The sequence below is a fragment of the Zalophus californianus genome, chromosome 9 (genome assembly GCF_009762305.2).
Source record: "Zalophus californianus isolate mZalCal1 chromosome 9, mZalCal1.pri.v2, whole genome shotgun sequence".
In the NCBI taxonomy this organism is placed as follows: Eukaryota; Metazoa; Chordata; class Mammalia; order Carnivora; family Otariidae; genus Zalophus; species Zalophus californianus.
This window is the reverse complement of record NC_045603.1, coordinates 29,726,417-29,754,297: the sequence shown is the minus strand read 5'-3', so window position 1 is coordinate 29,754,297 and position 27,881 is coordinate 29,726,417. Positions and strand designations below refer to the sequence as shown.

The 27,881-nt window shown below is 34.9% G+C and overlaps 1 long non-coding RNA gene across 1 annotated transcript in view; it reads left to right on the top strand.

Moving 5' to 3' along the window:
* The window catches only part of LOC113922729, a 136,964-nt gene extending 109,462 nt beyond the window's left edge, over window positions 1–27,502 (top strand). The window contains exons 4-6 of the long non-coding RNA XR_003520052.2: window positions 19,233–19,397; window positions 24,827–24,994; window positions 27,325–27,502. This is a non-coding gene — a long non-coding RNA (uncharacterized LOC113922729). The remainder of the gene's footprint in view (window positions 1–19,232; window positions 19,398–24,826; window positions 24,995–27,324) is intronic.
* The last annotated feature ends 379 nt before the right edge of the window (window positions 27,503–27,881 follow it).

The following is a 27,881-nucleotide window of genomic DNA, read 5'->3' as shown; positions in this document are numbered from 1 at the left end:
TGGCAAATGGATTACCTCAGATTTCTGAAATTCTGAGGGAATTATGTGAAATCATAGAGAAAGGAATTCATTTGACTTAAATTTGATTATATAATTCTATCTAATTAGTGCATGCTAATTACCATCTCTCTCTCAAATTCTCTGGGGCACAGAGGAAGAAGAGACTTTTCCTTGCCCTTAAATAACTAAAAATCTTTTTACAAGTAGAATCAACTAGAAAATAACAGTTTATTACTATGAATCTTATGTATGGGTGTGTGTGTGTGTGTGTGTGTGTGTGTGTGTGTGTGGGCGCGCGTGCGCGCGCCTGCATAGTATATTCTGTGGCAGTCCCAAGAAGACAGGGTAGGCTTCCATCTTTGGACAGTGAGAATCCATAAACCTCATCAGAGAAGAAAGGTAAGATTTTATCTTTTCTCTCTCCTATGTTTATTGCAAAACTTTATAAATCTTGGAATCATCACCTTCTGGCTTGAAAACTCCATGAAGCAGAGAAATCAGTTGCTACTTGTCCATGTCATTACAGAGTTTTTAATTAAAATACTCCATGACTTTAATCTTATGCCAAAGTTTCGTGGAGATTTATTTTTCTCATAAAATTTGGATTATTCTTTCTGTTTCTCTATGTTTTCTGTCAGTCATACAGTATAGTATGTTTTTTATTCAGTAGTTTGCCTCATTGTATCTCACTTCTCTAGCCTTTATCCCTTACCTTTTTCAAAATGCTTTTCACATTTATCTTTCTCTCTTATTCTTATTTTCTGTGTTACTGTAGGATAATGATTTTGATGTTTTTGACAGGAAGTGATAAAATTATTTTTAAGGTTTTTTTTTTCCTAATAGAATCCATACCACAAGTTAAAAATGTCCATGGAATTATTAACTTCATTATATTCTTGATAGATTTTTTAGTAGATACTGGGTAGAATGCTAAGAAATTTTCGATGGTTACCAAAGAAAGATTTATCATTTCTGTGTTCCTCTTCCATGGTATAATTCCATTGAAATGTCTGAATGTGCCTTTTAATTTAAACCAAGTGTCCAGCCCTTTGATTCACAAGTTTGCACTCAACTAAAGAACATCTCAGGGTGTACTCTGTGTGCTGGTTATAATGGCTTAATGGAGCTACATATGGATTAACAGAAGTCAAAGCTTCTGAGTAAGAGAAATAAAAAGGACTGCTTTGCTAAACAGTGGGGCCACTGACAACACAATACAATATCAGTATTGGAAATACTATTTAGAATTGTAAGTACAGTCCCCATTCCATACCCTGTGCCTCAACTATTCAATTATGGCCCTAATAGTGTGTGTGAGTGTTCTCTGATATACCTGGTAAAGTCTCCATCCTTGAGGTGTTGCGATTCTGTAGGGAAATAGAGGCCTAGGAGCTTTGTTGGAAAAATTGGGGCATTGGCATTAAGGAAGGAGATGTAGCTGAGTCAAAAGAAAAGAGCAATTTACAACAAGCAAACAAACAAAGAAACAAACAAAAAACACACAAAGATTTTGGGATTGCTTGGGATTACTGAAATATGGAAGATGAAGACTGAGTTACATCACTGTGTCCTAACAAGCTTAACATGGACTTGTTTTGGGTGGGGTTAAATCTGTGTATTTTTATGAATTGGAGAAAAAGTAGAAGTTCTCTTGCTCCCATAGATCTTTTAACTTCAGCTGAATTGGTGAAGTAATAATAGGTTACCATATATTCTTTCAATCAAAAGCATCCAGTGACAATGAGTAAAAGGTTAATTGGTAGATAGGCATTCAACATTAAAATACACACACACACACACACACACACATACACATGCATATTTAACAATTCACAAATGCCTGGCATTTTTCATGGGGCTAGGATTTATAGGTGCTGAGGTGGAGGAACACAAAACCAAGCAAAACAAAAAAACAAGGTTCTCATCCTCATGGAGTTTGTGTCAGAGAACACAAACAGGAAGTCAATAATATAACTTTTTCATTTCATTCATAAGAGGAACCATGTAGGAAAAACACAGAGGACTTTGAAACTACATAGTGAGGAACTTAATTTAGTCAGCAGTGGAAATAACAGATTTGAATCTTTAGAAACATATTTTCCTTATGATCTAGAGTGTTTGGGTGCAGTGGAGGGAGTGAGTAGGTGGGTGGGGAAGGAGGGAGCAACAGTCTGGTGCCTAGAGCCAAAGGAGGAAACAACTTTGTTCACAATAGACATCTTTAACAAAGCCAAAGTACAGTGACATCAGCGTCTACATATTTTCCATGATTTCTAAAAATATAATCAACTCATTAATAAACACTACAACATACACATTTTAAAAAATTAATGGGTGATTTGTGCATTTGGCTGTGAGATTGGGTTAGTGCTGTTATATTTAGATGCAGGTCTCTCTTATTTCCCATGCCTCATACTGTTGGGAAAATACTATCCAAAAGAAAGTCCACATATTCTGTCTCAATCCCAACCATTTATTTCCCGCCCTCCCATCATTATTACTAATCAAAGTGTTTGCAACTAGTTTTTATTTTTAGGTTTTTGTTTTTGTTTTTGCTAAGTCCACATATAAAGAAAACATACAGTTCTTTTTGATGATCATCATACCCCCTTCCATATGGCAATAATTTCCTAGAATGATGGTGTTATTGATTGCCCAACTACAATCTGTATACCAGAAATGCTTAATATTAACTATCTTGTCATTCATAGTCTGTTTAATGGTAAACAGGGGATTTATAGTCTGTCAAATTTAATGACCAGAAGAACCAATAAAATATGACAGGGAAGACGTCCCACTCTTTAGGAATGGAATAGTTTCATCAGCACAAATGATAGCTTGTCAGAAAATCCCTGTGGTGGTGAAAAAGAAGAAAAATACAATTATATATTTCTGCTCAAGAAAGAAAACGTGCATGATGTCCACATGCAAAAAGAATGTTATGATTTAGGAAATCATTATTCCAAAGTCCCTTGTTTTCTGGGTTAGAATTTCTCAAAACTGAATTTTCATGATTCTGATTGGGATTAGAAGTCTATAATAACCAGGGCGCCTGGGTGGCTCAGTCGGTTAAGCGACTGCCTTCAGCTCAGGTCATGATCCCAGGGTCCTGGGATCAAGTCCCACATCGGGCTCACTGCTCAGCAGGAAGCCTGCTTCTCCCTCTCCCACTCCTCCTGCTTGTGCTTTCTATCTCTCTGACAAATAAATAAATAAAATCTTTAAAAAAAAAAAGAAATCTATAATAACCAATCTATGTAACCAAATTGATACAGCCAACCAGGCTAGTCTAAAATCATTCCATTGATGGATTCACCACTTCTTTCCCAGACTTTGAATTCCCCCCAAATCAGGCTCTGTGGTGGCAGGACAAAAGGTGCTGAGGGATACAGGAGACAACAATGGAAGTGAAATCCTTCTTCCACTTTGCATTTTTGGCACTCCTTAGACCACCCCTCTCCCCCAGCACACATATTGATATTGACACCACAACCCCAGCAGCAGTCCTCAACCCATATCTTGGGCTTAGATCTTGATTGGGTAGTGGTTCTCAAAGTGTGCATGAGAATTATTTGGAGTAACTGGAAAATTTCTGTCCTCTAGAAACTGTGATTCTGTGGTCATGTCTGGACCTAGGAGTTGATCTTTTTTTCTTTTTTCTTTTCTTTTCTTTTTTTTTTTTTCAGTGACTCCTGGTGAATCTGATGCAGTTGACCAACACCATACTATGGTACTCTGTATACATTCTGTAGTTAAACACTAGGTAGTCATTGTGCTGCTTGGTTTCACACTCTGGTTCTGCCAGACATGAGCTTCGAGGTGATCCTGGCCTATCACATAAGGTCATTGTGAAGATAAAATAGAAAATCTTACAAAGATTTAAAGACCACCTGGCATTTAAGATACTTCATGATGTTCACTAGTATTGTTTTGCTGATTTTGTTGTTGCAGCTTCAGTTAGTAACCACCATCTTCAAATTAGCTTAATAATTACAGGGTACTATATTGTAAAAGATCAGTGGTACCCAAGGGACCCACGATATCAGAGTCCAGTCATGACCATTGATAAAATACTAAAATCAGGGCTGGAAATCTACCAGAGTGGTCTCTGTGTTAATCATTCATGGAAACCACAGAGCTTCTTAACTCTATTTTTCTCTGTATGCCTCTCTTTGTTGACTATCTTTATTTCTTCCAAAGCATGGTGAATCATGGTCAGGACACACTTCCTGAATTTACATTAATTCTCCTACCTGTAAGAAACTGACAAGCCCCATTCAGTCCCATTTTCATATTCCTAGAAGATCCTAATTAATTCTTTTTAGACCTGTTGATTATCTACCATTGGTTCAATTGGCTATGAAGTGGTATGCAGACTCTGGAGTGAAAACTGCTAGAATCCAACTGCATATATAGGGCAATTCTAAAATAGGGAAAGCTGTGAACTGGGCAAGTACCCTTAAAAGTATCTGCCACAAGGGTTTCCAATATTTCAATATTGGAATAATTCAAGATTTCTGTAAAATACACTGTGAGTTCCATTCAAAGAATTTTCTGGGATATAACCCAATTATTATCTGGATGTTGCTGGATTTAAGTTAATATTGAATGGTTTATCATTGGATGATATCTAAGCCAGTCAGTCATAGGGAAAATTGTGAAGGAAACAAATTTATCATTAGTGGTCTATCTTCCCTTTATGAAGTTTTCTGTGCCTATTTTTTTTTTTTTCTGAAGAGTCATGTTTTTGTTTTCCTCTTTTAAAGAAAAGGGGTAACACTTGCCTTGTATCTTAATGTGTTACTCTCAGTGATATTTATATTTAAAAGTATCACAGATTAGGAGTACAAACCTTAACAAAAAGAAATGAGTCAACAATAACGGCAAATTCAGGCAACTGTGGGAAAGCTATTTTGAGTACTGAGCCTCTTTCGCACCCCTCAAATGATGCTGAGGAGACAAAGTACTGAGTACTATGTGTCTGGTTAGCTCTGCCTATTAGTGCAATTCAGTTTATTTACAGAGTGCAGACGATTTGTGGTTGAACCCAGTCACTGAGTCATAGCAATGACTGAAAGTTACATCCTTAGTATAGCATGGATCTTTGCCATATACCTGACCTGCATCTGAACTTCAGTTTTGGCATGGAACCAGGCTGTGATGGTCATAGAACAAAGCCCATCAACTCTGGTGTGACTGACCTTTCACGGTTTCCTCTAAAGTAGCAATTCTCTGGAAATGAATGGACTGGACAATTCAATATTTTATTTACTCATACAACTTAAGCATCTATTTGTTTTATACACATTTTCATATTTTAAACATCTTGTGTAATGTTCCCCTAGGTAAACATTTAAAAAGGAAATATATATTGGCATAAAAAAAGCTATTGCTTTTGTTTTGTCACTCATTACCACTATGATTTAGAGTATAACTACTCATCTGAACCATAAGAAATTGCTGATATATGACCATTTTAATCTACAAAAATGGCTATTTCATGTGGTTCAATCTAAATACTTGAAATACCTACTTTGGAAAGAAAGCGTATCAGCAAGATATTCATATTAAATTAGAGAAAAAAGATATAACATTGAGTTTATAGTGTAAACCCAAAAATGTTTTTTTAATTATGATTATGAATAGAAAAATGATCAGAAGGAAGTATGGAAATTGATCAGTGACTGCCTTTGAGTAGTAAATAAGACTATGGGATATATTATTTTATTTATATTATATGGTACATATATATTACATTTATTTAATAACTTACTGTTTTTTTGGTTATTGAAATACCATAGGTTATATTTGGAAATCTTGAAAAGTAGGAAAAATGATAAAGCAGGAAACTGCTATGCAGAGATTTTGTGATGACTTTTTACCTTCTCCATTCTTGTCATTAAAAAGAGCATTGTTGATATATTTTTACTTTTTTTTTATTGATGAAAATGAACATTTTTAGATGTGTTTGTTGGTTATTTGTATTAATGGATCCTTTTCTCTATTATTCCTGGAGGCTGGGTCCACTGCTCCATCCCAGAATAACCTGAATGTTAGAAGACAGGGAGGACCTTTGATTTGCTGTTGGCCCTAATTTAGCTACAGTGATATTATCAAAACTAAGACTTTTTCAGAAAGATGCAGAAGTAGGCACTCTATACTTTAACAATAGGGCAAGTGAAACAAGACAGCTAACCAAGGGGGAAATATCAAGCACAGAAATGCAAGAAGTGCTGGAAGTATTTGAAGATGGTAGTTTTAGTGTTAAAGATCATAACTATGATCAGAAGACAGAGCTTTAGAAAAACATGCATGTAGTAAGTTGTACATATATTTTATAAATCTATTTCCCCCTTATGGCTCAAACTGGCCTGACTTTCCATGGGATTCACAGAACTTCGGGGGTGGGGAGGGGAGTACCATGGGCTATTTTTTTCTTTATATTTTTTATTTTCTTCTCCAGATCATCTGCAATCTCCAACAGGTGACAGTGATCTTGAAAATAAAATGAAATTTAGGTTTGTGTTTGCTTCCAACCCATTAAGAATCATTGCTATGTGAATAAACTTGGGGATGTTAGAGTACTTGGCAAAAAAAAATTCTAAAATAAATCTCATAAAGGAGCAAATTCTGTAGAATAGTCAGTTTTGACCTAGAATTTTTAGTTAGGTAGTTTTGATGCCATCGCTCTGTTATTTTATGGTCAACAAACTTAACATACTAGAGAGGAGAGCCTCAATAGAACCCAGATTTGTACTGAAACAATTGCTTCTCATTAATTGAAACCCTCTCTTTACTTATCTTCCCAATTCCTCCATGTTTATAATAATAATAGTCAAATTTTCCAAGTTAGGAATACATATACATTTGAAACTACATTGTAAATGGGAAAAAAAGTTGAATTTCTTTAATGTCATGGTTTGAATCAAATTTGGCTTCCAGATATGGAATTTAATTAAGTCACCCTTTAATTACTTTAAGAAACTTCTTAATGAAAAGTTTACAGCTATTCACACACAGTCTGCAGATTGCAACCATTTTCTAGAAAATGCATTCTTTCCTCCCATCCACTCTCCCTCCCTTCTGAATTTTTTTCCTTCCACAAAAAAGAAAGGGACAATTCACCAAAACAGTTCATTTTATTCCACAGGAGCAATGGCTTCATTTGTAGTAGACACTCCTAGTAAATAAAGATAATTTAAATATCACCATTCTATTGATTTTCTTACTCTCTAATTAGCAAGACAGTTGATCTTTAATCTTCTCTGTGAACCACGCTTCAGTGAAATCAATTTTGGTTTACATAAGATATTCAGCTTGGGAAAGTCTGTTGGATAAAAAGAATCTTAGGGAAAACTGTCCTCAGGCATATACTGCTAAAGCATGCAAGCCAGAAATTTGTTTTTCTTTACTGATTCTTTACAGAATGCCCACTAGTACAGGTAGGAGGGCAACAAAACAAAAATCGTTAGTTTCTCTGAGATACTGTTCTTCTTTGATCTGGTATGTGTTTTTGTTTTTGTTTTTATCCGCAAAGGATATTTTTTCTTTGAAAGTTTAAATCAGGGTACTTAAGTAAAAGCAACGTCAGGTTCAGGTTAGGAAGGTGAGGGAAGTGAGACACACACAATAGGATGATGAAATAGCCAGACATAGAAGGCTTTTAAATACAATAAAGTCACATTAATTCAAATGTAGAAATTACTACTATATCGAGAGAGATTGACAGCTTTATATTATTATCCTTGAATAGAAGGGATTATTAAGGTATAGTAGGGTGATTACCTTAGGAGAGTATTAAGTCCTTTTGGTAAGTTTATTTATATACTAAAACTTTGTTTTCTGAATGAAGGGAGAATATTGCTTATTTAAGCTAATAGTACGACCAGTAAAATACAAATCATTCTTTATCAATAGCAGGATTTTTGTTAGGTAATTAATTCTAAATACATAGTTTAAAGAAAAGACATTTAAAATGTCTGTTATTAGCTCTGATTTTCTTTTTTGAAGCTACCAATTGAATGTATATTGGTCTTTGGTGACTTATATGATCTTATTTAATTTATCCATATGTATATAACTCTGGGAATTAATTCATATGTCAGTATCTCAGTCTATTTTTCACTATCCTCATAAGGAGCTTTGGTAAGACACTATTATTTCTTAATCATCTCCACCTGTATTAGGCCTTTAAGACTTCTGTATCAGAATACCAGAGACTGGGTGGCTTATAAACAACAGAGATTTATTTCTTACAGTTTTGAAGGCTGAGAATTCCAAGATCAAGACACCACAGATTTGGTGTCTGGTGAGGGTCCACTTCCTGGTTCATAGATAGCTGTAATCTCACATTGTAGAAGGGCGAGGGGGGACTCTAGGGTCTCTTTCATAAAAGCCCTAATCCCATTCACAAGGACTCTACCCTAGTGACTTAATTACCTCCTAAAGGCCCCACCTTCAAATATCATTCTCAATAGGGATTGGGCATTTCAACATAGGAACTTTGGGAGGACATGAATATTCAGTCTGTAGCACCACCCAATACAGTTAACACTAGTTATACTTTATATCTGTTTATATACTGTATTTATATCTGTGCTTTACATTAAAAAGACTAAGTTTTATTTCAGCCCCAAAGAACTAAGTTTTGCTTTCTTGAGGGACAGATTGTTTCCACTGAGAATGCATGATATAAATATACTCTTGCTGAACTCAAAACCTCTCTGTTGTGAAATACCTTCAGTAGACTGTCGAATTCATTCGTTTTCTTTGTTTGTTTAGCTTCCCTTTAAGGGAATTTAAGGTGCATTGGTATAGGAAACCCAAGTATTCTGAGTAGTATCCATAAATACAGTCCCAGTGGTGTATATCTTTAAATTTAAAAACGTAAGGGCATACTAATTTCCCAGGTTCTGCACCTCTCTTCTCTTCAGAGCCAGGAACATTTAAATTTGCTCCTATGTTCCTAAAACCAATCCTAGCCTCAAGCAAATGGTACATAAGCAGTTTTACATCAACATCTTATGTCTCAGCATGGAATCACATGTGCTACTCTTTTAACTCTGCTGCAGTGTTCCAGTTTTGGCTGCTGGGTCATTGCTTCGTTCCAGGTCTGTAGGGTACTGGTCTTATTCTATTTCTCCCTTAGTCATTTTGCTTGAGTTTAGATACTGTACTCAACACTTTCTCTTCTCTAATCATGTCCTACATTGTTCTTGCTATTGTTTTCTTCCCTTTCTTCTTTTCATCTCTATCTGTATTGTATTATTGCTTCCTCTAACATTGTCCCTAAATTGGATAGCAGCCCCAGATGTCTAGCCTCACAATAATAACACGTTGGAATCAAAATTATGTTTATAATTATAGTGGTGATAATTAGTTCTTGTTGTAGGTGTTTGTTGTGATGCCTTGAAAAAGTCAGAGGGAACTACAGGTATCTCAATGCTCTTTTGCATCCTAAATGCAAAGCTAAGTAACTCGTAAGAATGCAATGAATGAGTTTTTCTGCATCTACCCTAATATCTTCTACTTAATATATTGGCATTTGGTTTGAAAAACTTAACAAATGGTCAGAAAAATTTCCTAAAACTGATTAGTGCTATTTCCTTAAGGGATTAACTTAACATTTGCTTAAGAAAATTTAATTGACTAGATCTTTTAGGTGGGGGGAAACATTACATAGTTGACAAATGAAGAGATATCTCAAAAGAATTTGAGGAAAGGCTTGCTTATTTGTTTCTGTAGCATTTAGGTTGAGTTCTAAATCTCAGATAACTTTTCTAATAAAAAGTGCTTAAAACATCTATTAAATTAATGCGTACTTTGAAATTGTGTCTTCTACCTTTTAAGTCAACCCTTGTTTCTCTCTTGATTTAATGGTTTAGTATAAAAAGTGAATGAAATTATGAAGACCGCTCATGAACATAAAAAATATTTTTTTAAAAAAGATGTAACAAAGTCATGTAACACATCAAGCAACAGCTTTAAATATGGTGCTCTGTTGCCTGCATTTTTGTTCATATCATTCTCTGATATGGGTTTTTAAATTGGTGAAGGGCTTTGTCTGATAATGGTAGTGTGGTTGGGGAGGACATTTTGTGTTGTTAAGTCAGTTAGGAAGTAAATCACTTCTCTCCTCATATGAAACCCTATCTTTTGAAATTTGTTTACCAGTGTTTGCTTTTTATGGCTGCCCTGATCAAATGGACATAAACTGTTATGGTATCTTGATTCTTCATAGCTCCATGATTTAAAATCTAATGCAAATGCAGCTTCTGGTAAGTTTTTTTCTTGAATAAAGTGCTCTGCAGCTGTGATTCATAGAAGCACATCTGGGCATACTACTCTGGTTTTCTCTGGTCCCAGGTCGAGATCACTCTGTCCTGAATAGTCAAAGTGATGCCTTTGTTTTATGAGGTAATTCTTCCTCTAGATTAAAGCAAAATATGTTAATTCATAGTAGATGTTAATGAATTTATGGTTTATGAATCCCTAATCAATTGTTAAAGGATATATTATACTTAGGTATGTCCTTAATCTTTGGGGGCTTTTAAAGGTAGAATATATTATAATGTAAAGGTACTATTCATGTTTATGCTACCTTCCTGCATTTAACCTCTTCCACAGGGACTTGTTTCACCTATAAACACCTGTTTGTATTATCTGCAAAGTCTTTCAGTAGCCATGCTGACTGATCCTGTCCATGATTTACTGAATATGACATTGTACCAGATCCAAGAGTTACTACTCTATATACTATGACCCAGTATGAATCAGAAGATCATAGTTCTTCTTGGAATTTGTAATAAAAATATATAGAGAAGTATCAGCTGATCAGCTGAATGATTGAGGTATCAAGACAAATTATAAGGGGCCTGGCACAATGAACAAGTAGAAGAATGAAAGCAGGAACATAATCTTATATGTTGCCCTATCCTAGTAATGTGTAGAGAGCCTGATACATAGTACATGGTCAATTGATACAGATATTAATTCAGGAAATTGTTCAGGAAAAATCAGATATGCTAGATGAATGAGACCACATGACCCATAAAAGATATGAGAAGACAAAATTATTCTTTTCTTGAGGCACTTTGCATGGTTTCTCAGTTTTTTGCAACTAAAAGAGACTTCTGAAAACAATGCAGCAAACTCAGTCCCAATATATTAAGAAAAATTAGCCATCTGACTGCATAAAAGAAGAATAAATTAGCAAAATATAATTTTTCAAGTAAAGAACTCTGTGGCTATGTTAAAAAGAATACACATAAAAAAATAAATGAGCTTGAAGATCATTTTGAGGATTCCTGGGAAGGAGTCAGAAAGACATAAAGAGAGAAAAGGTTGAGACAGAAGTTGAAATATGGTGAATGGATGTAGAAGAGTGAGAATCTATTTAGTAGGAGCCTCAGAAGGAAAGAGAAGAAAAAAATCACATGTATAAAAAATCTGAATAAATGATGGAAGTATTTCCCAGAAGTACAGAGAGACATGAAACTTCAGATTGAAATGGATCAAATTGGCAGGTAGGATCAGTAAGTAAACTTCACCCATAGATCCATTAAAGTTAAAATTAAAAGCATTAGAGACAAAGAAAAAAAAATTATCAAGGGATAAGAGAAGCTGTGTAGATTGCACTTTGGAATAACTCACTTAGGGTTGGTTGAAGGACTTTCCTTTCAATCAAAAATGGTTAGCCACTGGGGTGTTAAGTCTCTGTCACCTTCAGGCTACATATGCAGATATGCCAGTCAGTGTCTGAACACATTGCACACTGTGATGTCAAAGAAACCTTGAGGCAGAAAGTGAGAGATATGTAGTGCAGTTGAGGTAAGCCACTGTTTAGTTTTATTTGTAAATAGCTTGCTTTTGCTGTAATGATTGAAGTAGGAAGTAGACTGAAATGTTATGAGGGTGTACTCCGGGTAGAAGAAGAATTAATTCAGGAGAATTCTGACCCTCTTACTCTCTCTTCCAATGTATCTGTTGTAATTTCCTCTTGCACATCAATCACTCCAGGTACACTGTCTCCTTGTTGTCTCTCATATTTCCTCTTCCCTCAAATATCTGAGTGCCTCACTCCCTCCTTTTCTTCAGATTTTTACTCAAATATCACATTCTTGGAAAGGCTGATCACCTTATTAAAACAATAATACCTCCTTTCCTCAACATGCCATAACCCCCTTTTCATGCTTTATTTCTCTCTATAGCAATGATTACTCCTGACATACTATATTTCTGAATTTATTTATCTTTTGCCTAGAACAGTGCATGTATCAGCAAATATTTGTTGAAAAGTGAGTGAATACATATAGTCTATAAGACCAGTAGAAGAAAATTTATCTGTATAATGGAATGTAGACAAGGATAAACAAAATAAATAAAAATATAGTAAATTAAAAAATATGTATATGAAATAAAGGCTTGCAAAAATAAGCACTAATACAAGGGTAATTACAATAAATATAAATGAGTTAAAATTATTGAATAAATGAAAATGACCCATATATTGGATTAAATATGATTAAACAATGTATCTTTATAAGAAACCCATTTAAAACCAGAGAACTCTTAAACATTGAACATAACTGGTGGAAAATGATACACTAGAAAAGTATAAGTAAGTGGTAAGCCAGTGTATCAATTTTAACATCTAAAAATTGAATTTAAGTAAAAAAAGATGATGAAAAAATTCTTATAACCATTAGGGACACTATAAACTCCAACTATATAAAACAACCCACAGAACTTACCTACAATTTTTTCCTCCTTTCTTATTTTATCGAATAAAGCAATCAGGGTAATGTTGAGTAATATTGATAGTTGTAGACATCTTTATATTTTTTTCTGACATTTATTGGAATGCATTAACACCTGAAAAGCATATCGATTTCTTCTGGCATGTACCTGGGATCACTAGGGGAAAATAATATGATTAGCTATATTTGATCACCCTGATTTTTTATTAAGGATGAAGTATTAGGTTTGAGAAAGATATATTAGCTTATTAAAAGAATGAACAGTTAATTTAATTAGGAAATGCTTAATCTATGGAAAGAATCATATTTCTTTTACCTTCTAACTTATTAAGGTAATAATTATTCTAATATTGAAACTTGTTTATTTTATATATACTGTATTTGTGCACAGTGTAATATTCTTGTAAAGTGTTGATGGATTTGAGGTGCTAATATTTTAGTGTCTGTTTACATATGTGAGATTTGGCTCTAATCTTTTGGAGATATATTATGGACTGAATATTTGTGTCTCTCAAAATTTCCTGTGTTGAGGGGCGCCTGGGTGGCTCAGTTGGTTAAGCATCTGACTCTTGCTTTCAGCTAGGGTTGTGATATCAGGGTCATGGGATGGAGCCCCAAGTCAGGTTCTGTGCTGGGCATGGAACCTGCTTGAGATTCTCTCTCTCTCCCTCTCCCTCTCTTTCTCCCTGCTCACGTGTGCTCTCTCTCTTTAAAACAAACAAACAAAAAATCATGAGTTGAAGTCCAAATCCAACTGTATGATGATATTAGAAGCTGAGGCATTTAGGAGGTAATTAAGTTATAATGGTGGACACAGCATAAATGGGGTTAGTTCCCTTATAAGAAGAGACATGAGAGAGACTTAGCTCTCCATCATGTGAGAATACAAACAGAAAAGAACCAGTCAGGAAAAGTGCTTTCACCACACATTGGGTCTTCCTGTGTCTTGATCTTGGACTTCCCAGCCTCCACAACTCTAAGAAATAAATGTTGTTTAAGCCACCTGCTCCACAGTATTTTTGTTATAGCAGCCTGAATTGACTAAGACAAGGGGGGCTACTTTTGTCAGATTTGGAATCCATGAATATGTTAGAATGAAATTGGGTAGCTTTCCATTTTTCTCAAGTTTAAGCATTAAAAAAAAAAAAAGTCTCTAAATCATGCAGTCCCCATGCCTTTTTTGGAAATAGTTTTTGACAGCAATCCTAATTTTATATTTGGATCAATTACTTTCCCTAGAAAATTATCTATTTTAGTCACAGTTTAAAAATAAAAATTTCATATAATACTGTCCTCAGTTTAAAATCCCCCTTTATTCATACTTAGATTATTTCAGAAATCTTTTAAAAAGTAAATTGACAATATTTGAGCCAGGTATTGGAAGATGAGTAGGATCCATGAGGGGGAAAGGTCATAACTGGAAGAAATGTAAATGTTCTATATTTGCAAAATTTCTTTTTCATCAGAAATGCAACACATTTAAAAAGACTAAAAAACAAAACAAAAACTCAAGTTGATTAAATTCTGTTTAAAGAATTAAATCTTTTGGGGGAACTAATACATGTTCTCCAGTAAGGATGCCTCTGGATGTTTGGGAAAGTGTATATTTTCATAGTGCATTTTGTTTTAGGCATAATCTGGTACCTAATCACATGAACCTGTGACTATATTTTCTTACTTGACAGAAGAGTCTTTGCAGATGTGATTAAGTAAAGGACCTTGGGATGAAAAGATTATTTTAGATTATCTACATGGGCCTTATTTAATCACATGAGTCCTTCAGAGAGAAGAAAGGTAGAAGAGTAGGTTAAGAAATGTAAAGTGAGAAGGACTTGAACCATTGTTACCAGCTTTGAAGATGAAGGAAAATGGCTGTGAGCCAAAAGAATGTGGGCAGTCTACAGAAGCTGGAAATTGCCCTCAGCTAACAGCTAGCAAGAAAACAGGAACCTCAGTTCTACAAATACGAGGAAATACATTCTCCTCTAGAGCCTCCAAAAAGAAATAGAACCATACCTAAACCTTGATTTTAGCTCTGTGAGACCCATGTTGGATTTCTGACCTACAGAATTGTTAGATAATACATTTGTTTTGCTTAACCCACTAGATTGTGTAATTTGTTACAGGAGCAATAGAAAACTATCACAGCTTTAATACTAAGAGAATCAATAAAACAGTGATGATTCACATAGAAAGTTGTGGGTTTTTTTTTTTTTTATAAAAGTTTTAGCACACACACAAAAAAACTTGTTTCTGTTTTTGCTTGTTTCATCTAAAGCTGCATATAGTGCAGTGGATGCTTAATAATTGCTCATCAAAGCAGAACTTTGAATGAAAATCTATATATGGTGCATCAAATAATATTTGGCCATCATTGTTTCTTTAGAGCTGTATCTTACACTTAACAGTCAATATAAAATATTCTGTTAAGTGAGAACATTGTATTTTAGTTCAGTTATGTCAAGAAAACATTTAGAATTTGTATACTTTATATGTTTTAAATTTCCTGTCTTGTCAAATTTCATAATCAGTGAAATATCTTCAAAAGTCTCCTGTTCCACAGTTTGACATCTATTCTTCTAGATTATCTATTTTTCTTGAAATCCTAATCTTTCTCCTTAATCTTCAAGTGCATAAATGATATGCTGTGTTGGGTTAGTGATTCTAATTCTTTATTTAATAGCATCTTTACCCATTTTTACTGGATGCTAAGATAGATGGTGTGTAATCACATCTCAACAGACTAAGCCAGGGGTGGGTGATGGTCCAGTGAGACCGAAGAAGGCAGGTTTATTGGGGGAGGGTGTGTACAGTAAGTGTGGCAGTCTGGACAAAGCATCTGCTGGTGGAATCTATATGCAGCAAGCTTTTACAGTATAGCAACTTAGACTAGCAATTATCTGTAGCCTCTCCCTCCTTGCTTGGCCAGCATTCCAAGGAGATCAAGGCCTGTCATCTTCACATTTTTCATTACAAGGGAGATGCTACGGGTTGGCCACTCCCGTAGCCCTTGTCCTTGAATACTGAACACAACATTCTTCTACATATTCTGCTTGGTGGTAATATAGAGGGAGGAGGACAGGATCTCTACATTCTCAAGATAGTGATTAACAGGGACATTCAGGGTATGTTTGTACAAACCAGCCTTCCAGCATGTATCATACAATGGGGAGAGTTAAAAATTTGTCAAGATTATTAAATGGAGTTTTTGAAGCTATAGTACCTGCAATAGTGAGCATGTCATGCCAAATTCATTATTTTAAAATCAGAATTTAAAAGCCTGGTTAGTGTGGGAATTGCTTTGGCACATCATCTTACCTTCTCATTTAATAAGAAAAAAATTGATGTTGCTTAAATTAGTATTTGGCCATTTCAGTATATAGGAGTCAGATGAAATGAAACAGAAGTCACTGAAAAGAATTGGAGTCAAACATTGCAAAGTAAAAATTATTCTCTGCCTCTTCTAATGTTCAATAAAAACCTAATTCGAAATAATTGTTCCAGTGTGCTATTAAAAGTTCTGCTTCAATCAGAATTTCTGCCAAATTACCTTGGAAAAGTCCTGAGCTTTGGGGAACTATTTGGTACAAGGGGGATGTAGCCTAGCTAACCTGATCAAGACCTCCCAGTCTTTTGAATTCTCCAGGATCTTTAGGACTCTGACCTGACTCTAAATCATCCCAGTCTGGATTCAAGTTCATTGAGATCAGCCTGTAAGGTAGACAAGTTGTGCTGTTAGCCTTTTTATTGTTAAGTTTTGTGACCACATGTGCTAATTTGTCTACAGCAGCCACAGTCTTAACAAAACAAAATAAAACAACAAAAAAACCCAACCAAACAAAAAAGTCTGCTCCTTAGCCTATATGTCCTAATCATTTTTCTGGAGTTTAAGTGGCACCTACCTTATTTGCAGATGTTAATGACATATTCCAACTTCTGTGGGGAATCAAGCTAAGAAAGGAGTTTTGCTGGGTCAGTGCTGGTCAAGATAAAGCACACTGTGAAGTAATAGAGTTGCTTGGACTACCTAACACTCTTATTCCTCCTTAGAATTTGCTACTTTGGAATTTTTCTGTTTTTGTATTTTTCTTTAAGAGAGGAAGAAAGAGACTCTCTTTTTTTTTTTCCTCTGTTTCTTACTCTACAGTTAGAGTGTAAGAGAGCTTACTTACTCCTCTCCGGTTAGAGTGTAAGACAGCTTATTGTGTTACTTGCCTGGTCCTGGAAAGACCAAACGTGGATCATTTAGGCTTTAGGAAATGTTTTTTCTTTTCCTTTTTTTCCCCCTCCAAATGGGGTTGCCTTCTTTCTGTGCTTCTCTTAACATCTGTGAAGAGCTGGAGAGCCAAGCAAGATGAAGGGACTGGTTTAGGGAGAAAAAAGAATTCCCTTAGCTTAAGTTTTTAGGCAGGAGACAAAAAGTATCCATGCGTTCTTTCTCAAGCTAGGGGTTTCACATTATAGCAATAAATAGCGTGCATTTGCTTTTGAATAGCTCCCTGCTGAACTTGAGCAGTAGGATATAGATGTAGATGTTGTACCCATCTCAGCATGACTAAGAAGAGGGAAATAAATTTTTCATCCTAAATATTATAAACATAACAAACACTATGACACTTAACTACAGCTGAACATATAGAAGGTCAAATGTCTGGAGAAAACATACCTCTAGGGTTTTTTTTCAATTTCAATTAGCTTGACACTACAGAGTTTTTCAAGAAAGTCATTCATTTCTTATAGATCAATGATAAGATTAATCTGTACTATCTTAATATTCATTTTTTCTAAATTTGTTTTCTTTCCTATTATACATTTAACAAATGGTATATATAACTCCATCAACTTTGGAGAAAACGGGAAAGTTGACATCCCTGTTAGCTTTTACCTCCATTTAATTATCTGGTATTCTCATGATATTCTGCATGCTACAACATCTCCCAGTGAAGTTCTTACAGTGTGATAACCCATGTGGAATTAAGGCTTGGTGGCATAGACACTTATGGTGGTGGATATTCCATAAATGAACCAAGCATGTAGCCATTTTCACCATGAATGAACATCACTCATCTTGTATATGAAAACAGAAACGTATTGAATGTCGATTGAGCTCTTTGTTTTGCCTAAAATAATCCAGCCTTTTTCCTGTGGAAATCAGCTATCTCTGATAGAATTTTACTATTCCAGGTGAGCTCAATCTTTTTTATTTTTATGTTATTTTGTTCATCTTCGTACAAATTATTTACTGAATATGTGTAATTTCTTTTAATTTCCAGTATTTAATGGCTGCATTGTTTGTATGTTTCAGAAAAAAAAGTCAGAACTCAGAAGGAGAAAAGCAAAAGAAAATGCCAGTGTAATTTTTCTGTTTACCAAAAGCAGTTTTCCTAAAATATCTTCCTCAAATATCTGACAAGTAGCACCAAAAAAATTTCCTGCTTAATTGCTTTCAGTTTCCATGTATTTATCTTGAACCTAAACTGATTTTTCTACAGAAATAATCCTGAGCTTATCAGTAACTGCTAATGGATTTTTTTTTTAATGTGGTGAGAAAGCATTTCATTCAAATTGAAGCCTTATGTTCAACAATGGTTCATCATCATGAGACAATCTTTGTGTGTAACCCACTGTGCTAGACAGTGTAAGTCCTCTGTGTGTGTGGTATTCAGGGATGATAAAGAGAGGAGAGGGTGGTTGTTGCTGGAGAGGAAGAATGGAAAGAAGAAGGCTATATCAATTTGAAATTTAGAGAAAATAAGAGTTTAGGCTTAATGACTAAAATCCAAGACTGGAACCTGGCAATTATGAGCTGGAAGGTATTCATGCAATTTATGAGTAACTCTATTTTTGGCTGAAACATAATTCAAAGGAATCACTCACTGCTTGAAAGAAAGCCCAGGTAAATTGGCACAGTCACTATAAAACAACATTTCTATAGAGCTTCCAGCAGCTCTTTATTACTGAAAGGAATATAAGTGGAAAATCACCCTCACTTGGGGCTTCAAAGATAGCCACCTACAGACATTTTACTTTCTTAGTGTTAAAAGATGAAATCATAGTCCTTTTTAAATTTTTCTATAAGATTTGTTAAAGAACAGCTTAATAACTTGTATTTTTCTTATGGATTAACTATTTCTGACCTGTGCTTAAACAGAATTTTCATGTAAAGATTTTTCTGAAGGTCACAATAAAGCTACTCTAACTTTGCAATTCTTAAAATTCAGCAAGAAGCTGTTTGAATTGAAACATCATGCCTTTGGGGGCGCCTGGGTGGCTCAATCATTAAGCGTCTGCCTTCGGCTTGGGTCATGGTCCCAGGGTCCTGGGATTGAGCCCCACATCGGGCTCCCTGCTCAGCGGGAAGCCTGCTTCTCCCTCTCCCACTCCCCCTGCTTGTGTTCCCTCTCTCTCTGTGTCTCTCTCTGTCAAAAAATGGATAAAATCTTTAAAAAAAAAGATTTTTTTTTTTTTTAAAAGAAACATCATGCCTTTGGTTCCTGCTAAGCATCTCTCTGACATGCGAAGTAATCAAGACCTTCTGGTGAAACCAGTTCCCTCATCAGGGTTGAGCATGATTGATGGTGATGTGAGGCTGCTTTGCTCATGGAATTTCAAGGAGCTATGGCATGTTTATGCTAAAAGGTGAGGTTGCTCTAATTTCATAAGAATCTGATTCCCAGCACAGTGAGTGTCTGCGACATAAAACTGATATTTGATAACTTTTTATTAACGCAATAAATGAATGAATCTATGAGAGGATGAATGAGTTAATAAATATGGAAATGTTGTGGGGCCATAAATCCTTAATCCCAGTCAGGTGTCTTTAAAATAGGTGGGCTCTGTCATGAGAGTTACTATTGGATAAGAAAATCCAGAGCAATTTCAGCAAATACATGGTACGACAGCTGTCATTCCCTGAGACAAGGTTAAGCTATCAGGATACTCTTCAATCAAAGCAATCTTAGAACATTATTTCTCAATACAGTTCTCCAGGCAGCCACTACCAATCAATCAGAGTTGGCACAAGAAAGTCAAATGTTTATCTTTGAAGGTGTAAACAAATTAATACAACCCTAACACTATTAGTTTTTTTTAAGAGCCTCCTATTGTCTTATCTCTCCAGTAGTACATTTTCTATTACCCCCATTTTGTTTTATTCATTATTTACTTAAATTGTCAAAAGGTGGGCTGGAAAATTCTATTAGATTTTATGTTTATGGAGAAACAATCATGTACCAAGAGATATTAGGTACTGTTATCTTTGTCTTAGGGGTCTTTAACTGGGCCAATCACATAGGAATCACCTGAGAATCTTATTAAATTGCAGGTTCAAACTCAGTAGATTGAGGAAGGAAATAAACATCTGAATTTCTAACAAGATCATTATCAGATGGTGCCAATCTTTTTTTAAAAAAATATTTTATTTATTTATTTATTCATTCATTTATTCATTTATTTATTTATTCATTTATTCATTTATTTATTTAGCATAGGAGCCATGAGCGGAGGGTGGTGGTGGCCGGGGGCGGGGGGGGGAAGCCGAGGGAGAGTGAGAAGCAGACTCTGTGTTGAGTATGGAGCCACATGTGGGGCTCAATCTCACGATCCTGAGATCATGCCCTGAGCAGAAATTGAAAGTCAGACACTTAACTGAGCCACCCAGGTGCCCCAGATGATGCCAGTCTTGCTGGTTGGTCCTCAGACCACTTTACTTTCAATAGTAAGAGTAAATAATTGATTTTCAACCTTGGCTATACATTGAAATAATTGGGGAGCTTTAAAAATATTGAGACCTGGGTCGTTCCTCAGAGATTCTGACTTAATAGAACCGTGGCATGGACATTTAGATATTTATAAACTCCTCAGGTAATTGTAATATGCAGCAAAAGTTGAGAATCATCACTTCAAGCTATGTAAGCTCTGCATCTGGTACTTAATTTAGGCTAAAAATAAAAATGAATTGTCTTCATGGAACTCACCTAAAAACACACTTTGCCCCCTCCCAGCCTCACCCGTTTTGATTTGGCTCTTAGCTTCACTCTTGTGAGCTCTATCCTAATTTGTGCTCATGGTCTCCCATTTGATTTATCTTATAGTCAAGTTTAGACTTTTCTCAGAATACTTTGGCTTAGCTTCTTCTTTTCCTCTTAGGGTCCTTGGCTCTTGCTAATACAAATCCTTTGCTTACATTTTGGCCCCATGTAAAATGGTAAGTACCATGGCTTTATCAGATGTAAAACTGTAAGGAGGTCAGAAACCTTTCTGAACCTTGAGAGCTTAGAGACTGCAACTTAAAAATAAGAATTAGATTATTCTCATTTCCTAAATAATCATAAAATTATACAGCTGGGAGAAAATCTAAAGATTATCTGGTTCAATACCCTTGTGACAGAGACATCATCTGTTGACTCCTAATGAGCAATACCCTTGTATTAGTCTTGCCTTGAAAGAGGTGCAAACTATGACTTATTTCTAAGCAGTAGAGTATGAGAAAAGTGATGGAATGTCACTCCCATGATTACTTTTAGTTATATAAGTCTCCATCTTAGTAGACCAGAGAGACAGATTTTCCTGTTTTCCTTGAGAAGCCACTACCTATATTGTGAACTGAGTATGGAGAGGTCCACATGGCAAGGAACTGTGGGCAACCTCTGAACAGCCTCCAGTCAACAGCCAATATAAAGATGGGTCCCTCAGTCATCCAGGCACAAGGAAATGAATTCTACTACCAACCTGAATAAACTTGTAACCATATTCTTCCCTAGTCAAGAACACAGCCCAGCTAGCACCTTCATTGCAGCCTAGTGAGATTCTGTGCAGAACACCTAGCTAAGCTGTGATGAGATTTTTGACCTATGGAAATTATGAGATAATAAATGTGTGTAAAAATTTGTTATACATCAATACACTAACACAATACTAATTGTACAGATAAGGAAACAGAGGTCTGGAGCTTATATGATTTATGAACAGTATCCTTAAAATTAATAGCAGAGCTGAACATAGAATTGAAGACGTAGTTCTCACTTTGTATTTCTCTTTCTCTGTCTCTGCCTCTTTTTTTCTTTTCTTTCCTTTTTTTAAATTTATTTTTTATTTTTTTTAGAGCAGCTTTAAGTTCATAGCAAAATTGAAGAGAAGGTACAGAGATTTCCCATATCCCCCCTTCCTCTACACATGCATAGCATCCCCCATTATCAATATCCCTCTTCAGAGTGGTACATTTGTTACAATTGATGAAAATGATGTATTTACCCATCATAATAGCTCAAAGTCTGTAGTTTATATTACAATTTACTCTTGGATGTTATATATTCTTTGGGTTTGGACACATGCATAATGGCATTTCTCCTAATGAATGAATAACCAGATGTGGAAGAACAGTTAAATAGATTCTAAGCAAAATACATAAGATAAATAATATGAGTAACTATACAGAAAAACATTGTAGATTTTCCCCACCCATTATGTCTACTTTATGGCACCTTTTTTTAATGCTTCATGAAAAATTAAATAAGAATTATATATTTGAATTTGACTCTTTTTCAAGCCTTAGTCATCATTTGATAAGATACTACATTTTTGAAAAATCATCAACAAAATGGAGAGGCAAGGAAAAATATATCATTATCATATAGTCGTCAAGGAAAACAAAAGCCTATCATCCTATAATCAAAAATATATTGAACAGAAAATTAGTTTTGTTTCAAAACCAAAAGAAAACAAAATACTTGAAATACTTGAAATTCAAAACTGTTATAAAATACCTATTGAATGGAATGAACTCTACTGAAGATTCAGCAAACTTATTTATTTTTTCTCAAATTTTTGTTAAAAAAATTGTGTTGTGCTCATCACAAGTGCCCTCTACCCACCTAGCCTATCCCCCACCCACATCCCTCCTTCAACCCTCAGTTTGTTCTCTATCTTTAAGAGTCTCTTATGGTTTGTTTCTCTCTCTCCCCCCCTTCCATATGTTCATCTGTTTTGTTTCTTAAGTTCCACATATGAGTGAAATCATATGGTATTTGTCTTTCTCTGACTGACTTATTTCACTTAGCATAATACTCTCTAGCTCTATCCATGTCTTTGCTAATGGCAAGATTCCATTCTTTTTGATGGCTGAGTAATATCCCATTGTGTATATATACCACATCTTCTTTATCCATTCATCTTTCAATGGACAGTTGTGTTCTTTCCATAGTTTGGCTATTGTTGATAATGCTGCTGTGAACATTGGAGGGCATGTACCCCTTCCAATCTGAATTTTTGTATCCTTTAGGTAAATACCTACTAGTGCAATTGCTCGGTTGTAGGGTATTTCCATTTTCAACTTTGTGAGGAACCTCCATACTGTTTTCCAGAGTGGCTGTACCAGTTTGCATCCCCACCAACAATGCAAGAGGGTTCCCCTTTCTCTGCATCCTTGCCAACATCTGTTGTTTGTTGACTTGTTAATTGTGGCCATTCTGACAGGTGTGAGATAGTATCTCATCCCGGTTTTGATTTGTATTTCCCTGATGATGAGTGATGTTTAGCATCTTCTCATGTGTCTGTTAGCCATCTGAATGTCTTCTTTGGAAAAGTGTCTGTTCATGTCTTCTGCACGTTTCTTAACTGGATTATTTGTTTTTTGGGGGTTGAATTTGATAAGTTCTTTATAAATTTTGGATACTAACCCTTTATCAGATATGTCATTTGCAAATATCTTCTCCCATTCTGTAGGCTGCCTTTTAGTTTTGTTGATTATTTCCTTTGCTGCGCAGAAGCTTTTTATCTTGATGAAGTCACCATAGTTCATTTTTGCTTTTGTTCCCCTTGCCTCCGATGATGTGTTTAGTAAGAAGTTGCAATGGCTGAGGTCAGAGAGGTTGCTGCCTGTATTCTCCTCTGGGATTTCGATGATTTCCTATCTCACATTTAGGTCTTTCATCCATTTTGAATTTATCTTTGTATATCATATAAAAAGGTGGTCCAGTTTCATCCTTCTGAATGTTAAGATTTGGCAAACTTTAAAATTAAAAAGATTTCAGGTTTTTAAATGTAATATGTGTTTGCATGGTTGTCAGAAAAATACCCACTAAAGGTAATTTTCATAATAATTTGAATAAGCAAAAACATTCTTACCCTATTTTCTTAAACTCTGATATTCAATGCAGTTTAAGGAACAAATTCAATTCTTAGTAAGGGCAAGGTGTATTAATCATTGGAATTGCAGAAGTAAATGAGGTACAAATTCCCTCAAAGAGCTCACTGTCAAGTTCATATCCTCCTGCATGCTGGCATCATGAACAGAGAGAAAAATAATAGTCATCATAGGTATTTGGTTCATATGATTGTGAAGAGTGTATGTCAATTGCTTGATTGGTGTTTAGTATAATGCTAGGTTCTCTAGAGTGTAAAAAAAAAAAAAAAAAACTGAAATGCATTGTCCTTACATCTTAAGCACCTTATCATGGGCTTTGAAATAGTATAAAAAATAGAGTTGTATTTTTTTTACCCCAGGTGAAATAATCACATCTCCTTATTCCCCCTTTAATTCTTAAATATCATGAGAAACTAGAAATGAATCATGCACAATGAAACTTACCGAGGAGATTATCACCCCCACATTTATGTGAGGGGCAGGGGGTCATGCTGGAAAAAGCACAAATTTTGCTTAGATTTAGGTAGATCTAAATATGGTCATATAACTTCTACATGAATTTGGGAAAGTCATTTAACTACTCCAAGTATTGAATGTGTGCTTTGCAGAGTTGTGAAAATCAAGTGAGATTTCTAGGTACCTGGCAGCCTGGCATCCATTAGATAACTAAAGATAATATTTTGGGACATGAACAGAGTCTGCACAACATTTATTCACACTTTACTCTTTAATAATTGAAGCTTCACTGGTTACATGGTTTACCATTTAAGACTATATTTACAAGCTTCTCTTGCAATTAGTTGTAGTCCTATGATTAGTTGTAGTCTGGACAATGAAATGAAGCAGAAATCATCAACTTCTAGATGAGTTCTTAAACAGGAAGGGGACTTGCCTCCCTCCTCTTCTCTTTCTCTCCCTTTTACAGGCTGAAATGTGAGTTTGATAATAAGCCTTATTCAATTTGGAGCAACCTCGGAGTAGCAGAGAAACAAAAATGGAAGGGAGTCTGAGTCTCTGATACCTTCAATCTGCTATACAGTCAATGGACTACCTACTCAAGCTGTTTTGGGAAGGAAGAAATAAATTACTCTTGGTGAGGAAAAAAAAAACTATATTGTTGAATCTCTGAATACAGAAGTCTAGCCTTGAATGTTCATCAATATATCTGTCTAGCTGACTAATAAGTCATCCTGTATATATTGCCTAAGTCCCGATGTTTTCGCCAAGCTTTATAAAATGATAGGACTACATTACGTTCACTAACTTTTAGTCCTCATATATGTAATTTCAGAATCAAGTGCATTTTCAAGATCCATTGGTTTTTCCTCTTAAGTATTTCTTAAATTCCCCATAAGGTTTCTCACAGTGCTAGTAAAGTAATCAAGGCTGCTTGACATCTGTTCTGGGACTTTGTTCATCTCTCTTTATATTCTAGGGTATACCCTAAGGAACTGAAAGTCCCTTTCCTTGTACTGATTCCTAATTATTTCAAGGTAAAAAGATGAACTGGATTCCTCATTTCCTATACAGTCCTTTGTTAGAGGGGGGTCACAGCTCCATCATTTTCATCCCGGGGCTTACCTCAACTATTAGGGTGGCTAGGTTGGGATCATTTGAGTTAAAAACTACCAGTGATTTTTGGCTTCTTTTATCTTATTGATTTATTTCATAAGAATGAATTCTATCTCTGTGACCTCATTCTGTTCCTGGAAATTATATTTCTAGAGCTTCCCTATCTTCTCATCCCAGTTCAGTCTGTATTGATTACAAACCCCCTTTGGTGATATATTTCAAATAATTTTCCCAAACAAACAAAAAACTAATAAGTAAATTAAAAAGATACATTAAAAATTTGAATAATATGAAAGAAGGCAGAGTTAAAGTAGATATCTGGACAGTTGGCATAGAGGATGGGTATAGAATTTTAATGTTTATAGAGAAGCAGAATTTAGTTCCAAGCAGCCTGTATCCCACCTTCTAAAATGTAAATATCTTGTAGTTTGGGTCCTTAAGTCTCCGTGGTAATGCTGTTTTTCTCTGTTTTGAACTTTTAATTTATTTTTTAGTTATTATTTTTTTTTGTTTTTTTTTTTAGTTGGTATTTTAAAATAAGAGAAATAGATCTGATTTTACTAATACAGGATTCTCTACCTCAAAACAAAGCATGAAGTCTCAAGAAAATTTGAAAAAAAATCTGAATGATTGCCAGTTGCATCTTCTATAATAATGCAGATCTTTGATTTCCTAAAAGAGGATTGGTTCAAATACATACTCATATAAAATGGAAAAATTCTAATATAGAATCATTTGAATTTTGTGAATGAAGAGTGTAATGAAAGAGAGAAGAGAGGAGTACATATATTTAAAATAGAATTCTTTTTATTAAAACTTTCTGGAAAGCCTTTACTAAACTTCAATTCATTTTCTTGTTCTCAAAATATAGGAAAGCAGCTAATTGAAGGAAAATAATGTAAAACCATTTTTAGAATACAAAGGGAATAAATAAATAAACTATACATATATATGCACATATGTATGTGTGTCTGTGTGCGCACACACACACACTACACACACACAGAATCAAAGGTCAGTGCCAAATAGCCTTAGTTCTATTGGCAGTAGCTTCATTTTCAAGGCAGTAGCAGCTAGTTGGTCAATGTAAGTAAACATTGTGAAGAATTTCTTTTACAGAGTCTATATTCCTTAACTCTTTTCATGTAGAAAGAGGGCAAGCCATATGGGGAAAACTGGCAATGGGCTACCATATTTTAGTAAGATTTTCTGTAATGCAAATTTGGAAATATATTTTGGTTTGACCAAGAACTATCTAATGGTTGTTTTACTATAGAAAAAGGCAAAGTCATGAGCTATGACCTACAGATTTGGATCCTACTTACCAAGGTAGAAAACTTGGAGTCACCCAAGTAGTAAGACTTTTGGCAAAGTAACCCACAACTAAAAATTCTTCAGTGAATTTGCAAGTTTATACATAACACTGTTAAATGAAAAAGTAGCTTTCCTGTTGACTCCAGCCACAAAGCACATATTCATGACCAGACATTTACAGCTAAACTGACAATGCCAAATAAAGGGAGGAGGGAGCAGGAGAGGAAGGAAATAATCATTTATATGAATTGGAAATACAAAATGTTCCAAGCAAAAATGAGTTACATTTTCAAAGTATTTTTTCAATGTCAAAATGTTTTGTAATGGGCCAAAAAAAAAAAAAAAAATGGAAAACACTTTTTACTTACAGACATAATTTGACTCAAATATTCCGCCCATTAGCATTGTCTTTCCCCACAATGCTCTCTCTATTTATTACTAATTATTCTCTACTGCTCATTGTGTCCAGATGACTACATGTATAATAACGTCAGCATAAGCATGTAACGAATATAATCATTGGTTTTCCCCTAATAGATTTGTATGAAGAACAAAAAGCTCCTCAGAAGCTAGGTTTCAGTGATTTTTATGAAATGCTGATTTACCCACCATCCGCTGGCTGGTCAGCCCTTTTGCTTCTTTGTTACAATTATATCCACATGCCTAAGATGATCCCATGGAGTTACAGGATATGGAAGTATTTCCAGCATTAACAAAAAAGACTGGAATGTGGCCAGTGGTATTAAATGTATTTTATTGAATAAAAATTTTAAGAAAAATTGATAGTGTGTTCTATGTGTCAACTATATAGAATTATTCACATTTTCCTGAGTAAGCCATATTCTCTTATGCTTTCATGCATCCATTGAATGGGACCTTTCCTTTACTGTAAATTTTTTCTTTCCCTTTATATCCCTGAGGAACTCCTAACAATTTTTGTATTAAATATTCCCCATATGCAGCAAAACTTGCTCTTCTGGTAATTTTTGCATGACTCTTTTGTAGTGCTCATTATACTGTATTCTGCTTTTTTTTTTTACACATGTGTTTTATTAGAGTATAAACATCTCAAGGTCAGATAATCTGCCTTATTT